We start from the raw sequence: 12,180 nt of genomic DNA, 5'->3' as shown, positions 1-12,180 counted from the left end.
TTATTTCTGTTTTAACAGTAGCCATGCACACACTGAAAGAGAAGTTCTGTCCAGTTTTAGGCCATAGGGACATCTTGAATTAAGTGATGCCCAAACCTTTGGTGGCAGTTACCTTTTGCATTTTACAGCTCAACCTTTTTCGTTCCATATGTACACCAAATAAAAGCAATTAACTCGCTTTGCTTTGCATGTCTCTGCCCGTCCTAGGAAGCATTCAACTCACTTCTGCTCAGGCACTGTCAGAATAACAACAAAAAAGGCTGTTAAAAATAACCAAAAAGTCCCACCCAAGAACAGCAGGATCTCTTAAGAATTTGTTCTAGTCACAGTCTAGTGTTGGCAAGGGAGTTCAAGCTGTATCTTTTATTGCTTACAGAGCACTTAGAAAGGCAGCCCCATGTGCAGTGTGTTTATGAAATCCGAGTCTACATAGTTTGAAGCTGTCAGACAATTGTCCTCATGATTCCAAACTTCTATTTTAAAAAGTAATAATTGAGGCCTGTATATATATATATATAAATAAGATTAATGTAACAAGAAGTGTTTTTTACCTATTTCAACTTGACCATCTCAGCAGCTTAGCTAGGAAAGGAACTAGACTCTTCTCTTGTGATGGGTACGCCGTGACCAAACCAGTGATGCCAAAGTGTGTGCTAATTTAAAATACTCATGGCCTACTATTGTGTGTGCTTCCCTGGGTAACAGTGAAAACTTCTCTGTAACTGATACAACTGGAAGACGGATATTTTCAGACTATGCTGCCATGTCTCAAAATGGTCACCTTCCCATTGAGTATAGGTCTTGCTTTCAGGAAGGTTTAACTGCCTTCCTTAATCAGTGTTAAGTCAGAAAGGATGGGACGAAAAGTAGTGAAGAAAGAATGGTATGTCAAATTGGACAGAGAAGAGAAGAGCTGATGGGCACAACAGCTAAGCTGAAAACAGGAGAAGAGCCAGACCGGTAAGAAGAGGTTGGTTGACAAAGAACTCTTGAGGTGAGTTTTAGGAAAGAGAAGGATAGAAGGCCAGAGGCTTTTGCAGCACAGCATTGGAAGGGGAAGTGAAACATCAGGAAAGCTTCATTTTCACTTTGAAAATGTAATAGTTCTGTTAACGGCTGTCTGACTAACAGGAGAACCCACCTCCTGTGTGATTTAGTGAGAGCCTTTGCCCAGGCTGTTCAGGAGTTAACCTTCGAGCAGTTAACCTACCGTCTGTTTGGCAAGCTACAGAGGCATATCAAGAATGGGTTATTATGGGTAATAACCATAACTTTGCAGGAAAGCTATGGTTTTCTTCTGGCTTTTTTCATCACTGGCTCTTACTGCATATTTCAGCATATTCAGCGTATTTGTCTTCACTGGGTCTCACAAGGCATTGCACTGGATAGTCTTCAGGGAATCATTCCTGGGCCAATACTCACTCTAAGCTTGACCAAACAGTAGTTTACTTCATAAACACTGAATCTGTCCACAGAAGAAGAATAGTGCTTAGGTGTAAATTCACTTTCTTCCTTACTAAGAAGTAGCTTCCTTGTGTAGACAAGCTCTAAGTCAGTTTGTGTTTAAACTAGCAATATAACGGTCTATGGAGAAGGAGGAATGCCTTCCAGTAATTAGACATATTTGCAGCATGTCCCAGCAATTCAGCGATTTGCTGACTTGAAAAATCAAACTCCCCATCTGTGTGAGCCAAGTTTTCACACAGGTCTGCAATGGTGTAATGTAACCGAGGGCATTGGATGCACCCTGGTTTATCCTGTCACAGAGTCCGGCTCCGTGGACTGCTGTTAACTAGCCAGGGATGTTTGTACAGGTGGGGAATAGGGAGAAATAAAGGAAGTCTTTTTTGTAGGGAAGAAGGTAGGAGAAAAGTACAAGGGAGGATTAGGTCTGAACTGGAATAGACACTAAATCACACTAGTTATGCCGTGGAGATAATTCTCTCTGTCCAGCATGGAAGCTTGTTGTTATTTGATTTTCTACTGCAGTTTTCCTCAGGATAAGTATGGATTAGATTGTTTAGAAACCAGTCTTGTCAAAGAGGAAAGAGATAAAACAGCGTGCTCCAAGTAGATTCTCACCCATGTATAATTTGCATAGTTGCATTAACACCAACAGATGAGGATTCATCCATTTATTTAAAACTCATTAAACATGTGAGTAATTAATTAGGCTTGTGAGAATTTGAAAAGCAGAAACTTTGCTATGAGAGGCTCCATTTTAACCATCTCTAATGTTGTCTTGCAGCTAGCCATAGCTGTGCAGGATTTGGATGTCATTTGTATGTAGCAGAAGGAAGCTTTTCACACAGAGTGGTTTGACAAAAGAGTTTGAAGAGGTTTTTCCTTTCATATGTGGATATGAGGCCCAGGTTCTGTAATGCAGCTCCATGTAAATCAGCAGTGTTATTGTAGCTGATGAAACTATAATCTCTAACTAGCAGAAAATACTGCCATCTTGATCCATGAATATACGAAAGGCTGAAACGGAGTTTACCAGCAGTTTGCCAACTGCACTTGAACTGATTTTGTAGGAAAGATAAGGGCTGATTTTGTCCTGTCCATGACTGGGGAACTCTCCTTTATTTTATGTTTATATGGAGCTGAGCACAACTCGGCTTTGGCTGTAGCTGGTCTCCACTGATATAAAATAATCAGTCCTCTGATCCAGAGCAGCAGGAGGAACTTGACTCAAAGGTGAGTGACAGTGATTTGTGGAAGTGTTAGAAGTGGGGTCATGTTGTGCATTGCTTCGCAGCCCCTCTCTCCTATACCAGTATCTGGAGGTACTGTTGCATACAGTCTCTACTCCATGGCCATACACAGCTCCAAGTCAGTTGGTGTATCTTAAAGAAAGGAGAAAGGCCTGCCATCTGCTCTGTACTGCTGCTGCCAAAACTCCACAGAACACTAACAGCAAGACAAAGCTTAGCTGCCGGCAGTCTTCATATAGGAAGCACCAGGGAGCGCAAGTGAAAAGATGCAAATATGAAAGCTGACTGCAGATCAGTCCCAGGAACAAAAATCTAGAAGAACCAGGGTTTTGAGATTCGCAGGGAAGTACAGGTAAAAGAAATGTATGCAAAATTTGCATACAGGTGTGATAACTAGTGAGTATGTAAGAGAACATGTAGTTAAGTGCAAAGTGTTGCTGTTTGAAGACTGTTGCTATTTGAAGACGCAGGTGAAAACTAGAGTTTTATTGCTGTTTTTCATAAAATCAGCCTTGCTTTTTCTTTGATTGTCTTCACCAGAGTTTTCCTCAGCAAATGATATAGGCGTGCAGGCCCACACATTCTCAAATCTTAGACACATGCCAGAAAACTGGTCAGTGATGATGTTCTCCTCTAAAATTGCAATATAAGCAGCAAAGGGGTGTGTTTGACTTCTATTACTTGCTAATACCAAGCAGATAAATTCGATACATCGAACATTTTTTTGTGCTTGGCAGGTAAACTATAAAACAGCGAGAGCATCCATGAACAGCAGTGGGTCATTCAAGTCTCCAGAGTCAGTTCCTGTTGGTAGGGCAGGCAGTAACTCCCGTACCGCTGGAAAATTTTGAAACCTGAAATGCAGAGGCTTTTATAAATCTGTGGTAGCAGTGACAGTACTGGCAGTAGATTTACATTGACATTCCCAAGGTGGCTGATACTGTGCGAAAGGAGGAGGTGCCTGAAAACTGCTGACTGCTGGTCCTCCTCTAAGCAGTTACAACATAGCCAGATTTTTTTACTGAATGTTTTCCTGTGAGAACAGGGCTTCCAGCCACGGTGCTGTAGTTGGTTTGACACCTCCTCCGGCTCCCGTGTGGCAGTGTGTGCAGCTGAGCATGTTTGTGACACAGCAGGATGCAGGTATACTTTCTAGTTATGCTCTGTTCCTTTGTAGGGAGAGTAACGTGGAAAAACAGGATGGGAAGATCCCTTAAGAAGTAATTTTCTCCACCATGTTTTTCCAAAGTAGAATCAACTACACTTAAACTTTTCCTAACAGAATAGCCGGCCAAATTTCCCCGAGAGAGACACATTAAGCCCAATCAGTAGCAGGTTGAATCTGAAGAAGACTGAACTTCTTCTGTGGAAGAAATTTGTGGATGATAAACACCTATTGTAAACAAGATCCCTTCTGTATGTTAACAGGCATCCATGTAGTTTCTTGTCTTTTTAAGACCAAAAAGTGGTAATGGAATGGGGGAAAGAAAAATGAATAATGAACACATGGGCCTGGTTCAACATGAAATACACTCTGTGAAGAAACTCTGGATCTGAAGCTGAGCTACTGAAGTAACACCCAGTTAATCAGCCCAGTGTGTGTGTTTAGAGGGGGTACAATCCTGCAGGAATGGATGAGACCCAAAGCCCATCTAATTCATGTCTAAAAGCAATCATAACCAAATGCGTTACAAAATGGCGTGTGAACACTGAAGTACCTCTACAAAGCTATATTAACTCCCAAATCCCTGTGACTAGCACATGTGATGTATGAACTACTAAAAGCAGTAATGGAAAAAAAAACGTTTTTACAGAAATGAGGTTGTATAGGTTCCCTATATAGTTTTCTTGATCATAGCTTCTTATGAGGTAACACTGTTTCTGGTACCTGGATTGCAAGCATTTGTCAAGGTTATATTTCATTCATTTTAATAAAGAGAGCAGAATATGCCAAAACCTAAAATGCATGTTCATCTTGTTGCTAACCTTGGGAGAGCTTTATAGGGTAGCATAGGAATCAATCTTGTCCTGCATCTGTCTGTATGGTCTGCATTCTCTTCTCTTAGTGTTACATACCCACCAGTTTTCTCATGCCTTCCATTTCTTTATGAAGCTCTTTTGGACATGAATAATTTTGGGCTGATTGCTAGGAATCATTTTCACTGAAGATTTCTTTCTTGTAGGCTACAATGATTCTGTAGCCCACCCATCACCAAAGAGGAGCCCTGAAAATCTTGGTCAAAAAACTTGTTCCTGATCATAACTTCCTTTAGAAAGATATGAAAGTCAACACTGATGAGCACCTTAGGGAGGAAGCCTGGACACAGATCACAGGATACAGCCATTGTAATAGAATTCTTTCCTGAGTGCGCAATAAGAAAGTGGACAAGTTTTCACAGCTATCAAGAAAAAACAACGCAAACAGATATCTCATTGCTCTGTAATTCTGATGGGGCTAATGCTGAAGACATTTCTTTTCTCGAGGAAAAGAAAATGTTTTCTTGGCTGCCAAGGCAACGCCTGATTTAGTGGACCCTGACTTGGGAAAAAAAAATGACCAGAGTGTTTTGTTCTTTTTAACGTAGTAGAGTCATAAACCTAGCTAATTCCTGTACAATTATGTGCGATACTCTGAGGCCAAAGAAACGGAGAAAATGGGTAATAGGGGAAATAAGAAGCCCCAGAAATATTCGTTTTTATGGAACGTGTGGCTAGCGTGACTAGGAGCAAGTGCAGCAGGATAGAATGACTGTGTAGACTTGAGGACAGAGAAGCGGAGGTTGATTGTCTTGTCCTTCTCCAAAAGCAGAGCGCCTCCAAAATGTTGCATTATTCTTGCTACAGGGGCAGGTGGGAATATGCTGAAGCAGAAGCATCAAAGTGAGAGAGAGGTCCGCTAAGCTGAAGAGAAACAGAATGAACCTCTTCCCGAAGGAGAGGAAGGCTCTAGATAGTGAAGTCAGTGAGTTTTCATTCTGGACAGTAAAGGGACAGCATTTCACACTTGGGCATGCCACGTGGGGATAAAGAGGAAAACTGGCCAAGAACGATAAGAAAGGAGGTAGCGTAGGTACTGGAGCCTCTGTGGAAATGTACCATGGATTGTGAATCCATTGAATTTCCAGGAAGATTGTTGACATCCTGACCGGTGGCTGCACAGCCTCTGGCACCAACACTGGATGCAAGTTAAAGACAGCATTTGCAGAAACGGGATTAGTCTCTCCAGCTACCTGATGAGATCCCACAGTAATGGATGGGAGGGAGGGAGGGGCACCAGAGAAGGTTAAACTCGAGTATGTCCTTTTGCTGCAGATGCTGGGGAGATAATTAACAGGCACAGGGAGATACCTGTTCTTCAGATTAAGACAAAATGAGCAGAAGCAGGAACTGGCCCATCTCGGAGCCAAGAAGGGGATTGTGTCTGCAGAGCAAGCTGGCTGCAACCTAGATCCAGCCCTGGATGCCTGCGAGTAGCTAAAGAATGTAGAGGTCAAACCTGCTGCCTTGATAAAAGAGCTGGGAAGATTCAGAAAGCGAAGCTGTTTCAACAGGGCAAAACGTAACAGCTGGCAGAACTCAAAAGCTGCCTGTTTTTTTATGTAAAAGCACAGTGCAAAGCAAACCCCAAACTGAACAACCTAGTGAGAGGAAAACAAGTTAGGCTCTACAGAGCAGACTGCAGTGTCTGTAAGCATGTCTGTAAGTCGGCTGGCAATTCTGAGCAGCTCTCGAAAGATTTGGGTTTGAATAGAGGTCCTTCATTCTGCAGTATGAGTTTGTCTTGATGTCTGGGGAAACTCGAGATTTGAAGAGACACCTTTAAAGTGCAATTGCAGAAGGTGCTTCTCCAGCTGTGTAAAGAGAACAAAAGCAAAACCTGGTCTCAGTCCTGTCTCTGGAAAAAGTCACTCCTGGAAAAGGAGGTGTAAAAGAGGTGTTTCTTGCCTCCTGGAAAGCAAATCCCTGTAGGATGGCATGGACACGGAAAAGCTCAGTAATGTGGAGTACTCATGAGCTCCGTAGAGGCCAGGGAGGGGAAAAGAGGAGGAAATGGTTCTGACAACAAAGAAAAAAAAGTGGGACTCTTTCTTTAAGGGTACTGTAGTTCATGGCAGGCAAGAGGCCTGTATCGTCCCTTCTCACAGACATGGAGATGCTGTCAGGAGAAGGATTGAGGCACTCTTCCATCTCTGTGCTGGAGGTTTGGTGGGTACAGAGTGAGCTGGAGGAAGCTGCTGTGAGGCTGAAGAGCCTAAAAGCGCACCTTTGCTTGGGCGGAGGCCAAGGGGCTCACTGGCCTGTATATTGCAGTGAGGTTAGGTAAATAAAACCTTCCAGGACCTGAGGATGGCTTGCTCTGGGTGTAACTCTTTTGTCAAGCTCAGAGGTGAGGGACAGTGTGCTTTCCTCCACAGCCTCTGGTCGCTGGCGCTGAAGCAGGCCGTACAGTTATGGAGTAGTCCCCTTCTCTCTTTCCTTCTGGTTCCCAGCCTGGTTTTGAATACTTGACGGTGCATTTCCTTCCCTTCTTGAGTGTCATTATCTAGTGAAGGAAAAACTTCACTTCCTAAAACTGATCCCCTTGCCACTAAGATTTGCACTGAATGCTGTTGTCTACAGCTCTAGAACTGTGGGTGAAAGAAGCTTTGTTGATCAGGGACTGACTTTGACTACAGATAAAGGGGGCACTGCCAGCCTGTGCAGTCCAATTCCCGAGCGCGCATCTCCACTGACTAAATGGAGCTACTCAAACACATGCTGTCTATGTAAAAGGCTGAAGCTTTTGTAGTAATGAGCCCAGTGTAGGAGTCCCTATTCAGGCAAAAGTTGCATGGAGTTGCATGAGGACTGATTGAGTAAGGATCTTAAACAGTCACATTTTGATCTGTCTTAAATAATTGTGGAAGAAACTAGAGTACTGCAACCGATGTGAAATGGCATTTGGCTGGCCACAAGGAAATTTTGGGAATTGGCCATTTTAACTTACATCTCAAGGGCTAAGTTAGTGAGGTTTACATCCTGGTTGGTCCATTTTACACCAGTGAAGATTTGTCCATCAGTACCTAAACCGAGGTTAGGTAAAACCTCACTGCATCCTTTTGTTTGGCTTTCTTCGCATTTCATCGGGTTCTGTGTCTACTAGGCTTCATTTCTGTTTTGTGATGAATTTTTGCTTCCTTGTTCCATGTACTGGGGATGTTACTAGCACGAACATTTATCATGGGAGATGAAATGCAGAATTTTTAAAGCATGGGCTTTGTTCACATTGAACTTTTACATTCTGCATAGTTATCCATCCAGTCACATTGCTCGCACAGAAACCCTGACTTGTGCAGCCCAGTTTATCCCTATAAAAGTTGTTTGGCAATGCACATGTAATGCACACTGAAATATTTCTGCAGGAGTCCTGGTTTGGGCTAATTTTTAAAAGATAGACAATTGCACAGAGGAAGGTTGAAACGTTAACACAAAAATACATTCATGCTGCATGCCATTATAAAGTAGACCTCTGGGGAATGTGAGAAAGGAAGAACCTTAATATAAAATTAAAATTGCTACCTTACATAAGCTTCCAGTATTTTAGTTGGAGACTCTACATACTTCCTTTGCTCTTCAAACTATAGGTTAGATCCATGGTTGGGAAAATCATCTTATTTCTGGCAAAGTTGAAGAATTTTTACCACCTAAGTATTCGGCTGCATGTATATTTTACATCCAAACTGTAGTAATTTTCTTAACAGTGAGCTTCACAGTACCTTGTTGTATATAGATAACTGCAGATGTAATTTTGCTTATATTTATTGTTAAGCATTTGTGAGAAATGACAAGGCTATGCTTGTGACAGTGGTCTCTCTTCTTAAAATAACAGCAGTCATTTGGCAACTAACCCTCATGAGAGATGGCTTTTAAATCACCCTTCTTAAACATGAGATATGTTACATGAAGAAACGTTACCCATAACTGCTTAAATCGTGGCTTGCTCGTATCTGAGCTTCAATATATTTATATTTTATTTAAAGGACTTAGAAGCAGCTTATTCATGATTGCAGCCAGTTTGAAGCCTATGTTTATATTGAAAGATGGAGAGGACAAGAGAAAGCTCTTTTGCGCCCAGCAGGCACTGGGACAGGCCTGCAATGTTCTTTGTCCAGAAGGCAGTAACTTCCCAGATTCAGTGCTTCGCATGGCGCAGATAAGCACTTCAAAGCTTCCCCACTGCAGGGCACAGCAGGGGACGTAGGGATTGTTAAACCTTAGCCAGTGCTTCTGTTTCTCTCCAGGTGGAACAACTAAACAGCAACTACCTGGCACCTGTTTTTCTGTAAATAGAAGGATGGGAAGAAAATTGAGCATGGCAATTAGCAGTAAACAGCATGATGCAGTCACTTGTACTCCCTGGGCTGTAAACCAGGCTGACGTGACTAACTCTCATGTTAGGAAATACAAATTGAAGCTAGGATGCTCAGTGAGAGCTTATGCTGCTATAAAATAATAGCAATGCAATTATTTCTTGCTAAAAGTTAGGAAGCTCTTTCCAGGAAGACCTTATGAAAGCTGTCACCATTCTCTGACTCAGATATTGCAAATCAAGGGAGACAGTAAAACAAGATAGAGCAGGTACTTGAAATGCAGATTAAACCTTCAGTGTGTACCCCAAGATACAGTAGTGAGGAATCTTTAAGCTATGGTTATGCTACAAAACTGTCAAGTAATAGAAAAGAGATGAGCAAAGCTCTTTGAAAAGTAATTTTCTGAACAAAAGTATTACTAAACTGCTATCTTCCCTGCTTCCTGAACTTAGTCCAAACCAGGTCATCTAGGGCTAAAATGAGCTTGGATTTCCAGATGGAAATATCTCAACAACTGACTGCAAAAGGTGTATTAAACTGTGACTTGCTTTATTGCTGAAATCTGTCTTAGACCTCTTCAGTTTATACCAAGGCATTTCTTGATGTGCTTGACTAAGCCCACAGTCTTCTCTAGCATCCTGACGTTGGGAGCCATCAATCTTGCAGGCTCAACAACGGTGTGTTTTGCCTCACAGAAGTTTCAAGTACGAAGAAACAACTTCCTCCTCAGCAAGAACATAGCGTGTTTTCCTATTTTCAGTTCCACCCCTTCATTCCACTACATAATGTCTGTTCCGTGAACAGCAATTTACATGTTCTCTGACCTCTCAGTATCTGGGGTAGCTACAGTCCCTTTGCAGCTCTGTAGCTCTTCCCTTGCACCCAGCAGTGCGGGCTGCTTGTTCATACTGGCAAAAGGACATTGAACAGGTTGAAGGAGAAGGCTAGACTTTGGAAAAGAAGAAAGGATCAGGTCTAATCTGAAAGTGGATGTCATGGAAACTGCGTATTAGGCGTAACTGGCAGGCTTTTAGTAGCGGGGTGCTGCAAGGGAGGAGGCTGTGAACTCCTCTGTGCCAGCAGCAGCCTCGAGGGCAGGAGGTGCTGGTAGAGACATAAGGACATCTGTGAGGAGATGTAGGAGGAAGAATTGGAGGAGACACATGGAAAGGAGAGACAATCTTGGAAGGAGGCACTCCATGCCAGAGCAGGGGCTTCTCTGGAGGGACTGTGGCCCATGGAGGACCCACTGTGAAGCAGAGGAGGCAGGGAGCAGTGGAGGAAGATGAGTAAGCAGCAAGGAACAGCAAAAAGAAACCATTACACACTGACTCCAACTTTCCACATTGTCCAGTGCCTCACAGAATGAATTGGGAGGGACTGAGCATAACACCTATGGAAAGCAAGGGGTGTTGAGGCTAGGAAGGGGGTAGGAGAGGTGCTTAACTGGAGCTGAGTTTGGGGAGGGAGGAGAAAGGGTCTTTCCCTAAGTGTTTAATTGTTTATGTCTTCTTTTTTTTTCCCCTCAATATCTGAATCAGTAGTTGAAATTTTGTGTTAATTGGCAATAAATTAAATGAAGCAGAATTCCCTGACTGAGACTACTTTGCCTGCAGAGAGCTGTCACACCTTCCACAGGACACGACAGCCAACATAACGTTTGCTGTGGATGTAAGACGGGAGGTACAAATGTCTCTGAGAAATCAATAGAAGCCGCATGTGCTCATCCACTCTGGAAACTCAAGCCACCCAAATGTAAGTATAGTCATTGTTATTCTTAGAAACTATTCCCAGCATGGCTATTGACTTTGTGTTTGTACAGCCTAGCCATCGGATCTAACCGTGCCCCCTTCCCATGCCATGCTTCCTGTACTGTTTGTCAGCGCTTGTCTCTCAGTGACCCGGCGCCACTGGCGTGCAACCAGGAGAATGCCAGTGGAGAAATGCTATCCAGCGGTGCACAAAGATGCTTTCCCACCATCATGCAGGTATTTTAACAGAGCAAACTAAAGTAAATGCTCCATTTGCTTCTCATGAACAGTTGTGTATTAGCTACTTCATTGGAAAGTGTTGTCCAAATGCTTTAACAGTTGGCACAGATACCAATTTCCAGAATTCAAAAAATCCAGCCTTCTGATGATATTGGAAAAACCCACACGTTCTTTAGAGGAACCTGGTTTAAGGAGACACCAGTAGCAGGGCAATTTTCAGCTCTTTGGTATTGGCACAGCACTGTTTCCACTGATTTCAGGTCACTAATTCTTTTGAAAACCCTACCCGGTATACCCCACTCTCTTTCAAACTCTTTACGACATGGGATGAGCCCTAACACTCTGCTGATAGTAAATGTACTCTTTCTCCCTGTGTCCTGAGTAAACATGATGAAATTATTTATTTTACAATTTAAAGTTACAATCCAGTAAATGTCTGGAAATGTGTAAAGATGGAAAGCTGTAGGATATGGTGAAAAATGCACAGCTGCATTTATACATTAAAGACCCAATTTTTATTTCAGTTTTACAAACAGACAAAGGTACAAACAGAGTGAATCCGTTTAAGGCAGTGAAGATATGTAGCAGCTACACTGGGGAAACCAAGATTAGGACGAGGAGCTTTTTCACTTTGTCCAACCCTGAGCCCCTCTGTGAGGTGGTGACTGAGGGAAGGAGCTTGGGTCACTGCCAAAATGAACGTGTCAGCTTTTATTCAGTGTAGAAGGGTCTGCGATATTAATTTGAATATTTACTGCTATCTGTGAGACTCCAGTGCATAGTATTATTTCAGATTACAATCAGTCCGAGCTCTCTGGAGTTTGCTTTCAGGTATTTGTATTTCTATGCCACTGGAAGAAATAACAATGGTGGTAGGCTGAGCATCGAAATTCAAGTCAGGAAACTTGAAGATACAGTTCCCTCAGTAACCATATATCATCCAGATTTCTCATAATAAGGCAAAGCAGTAACAGCATGAACAGTACCATCAACCACTCCATTGCAGAAGAGCAATGACAGTGCATGATGTCTGTAGAGGGAACCTTAATTTAGAGTTGCCCACCTTTTGTGCATTACTTTTTTTCATTCACAGAGCATTTTATGCATTGAAAATGCACTGCTACA

The sequence above is a fragment of the Nipponia nippon genome, unplaced genomic scaffold, assembly GCF_047370975.1.
Source record: "Nipponia nippon isolate SJK-2023a ecotype South Korea unplaced genomic scaffold, ASM4737097v1 scaffold_8, whole genome shotgun sequence".
Classification (NCBI taxonomy): Eukaryota; Metazoa; Chordata; class Aves; order Pelecaniformes; family Threskiornithidae; genus Nipponia; species Nipponia nippon.
Note: the sequence above shows the minus strand (reverse complement) of the source record.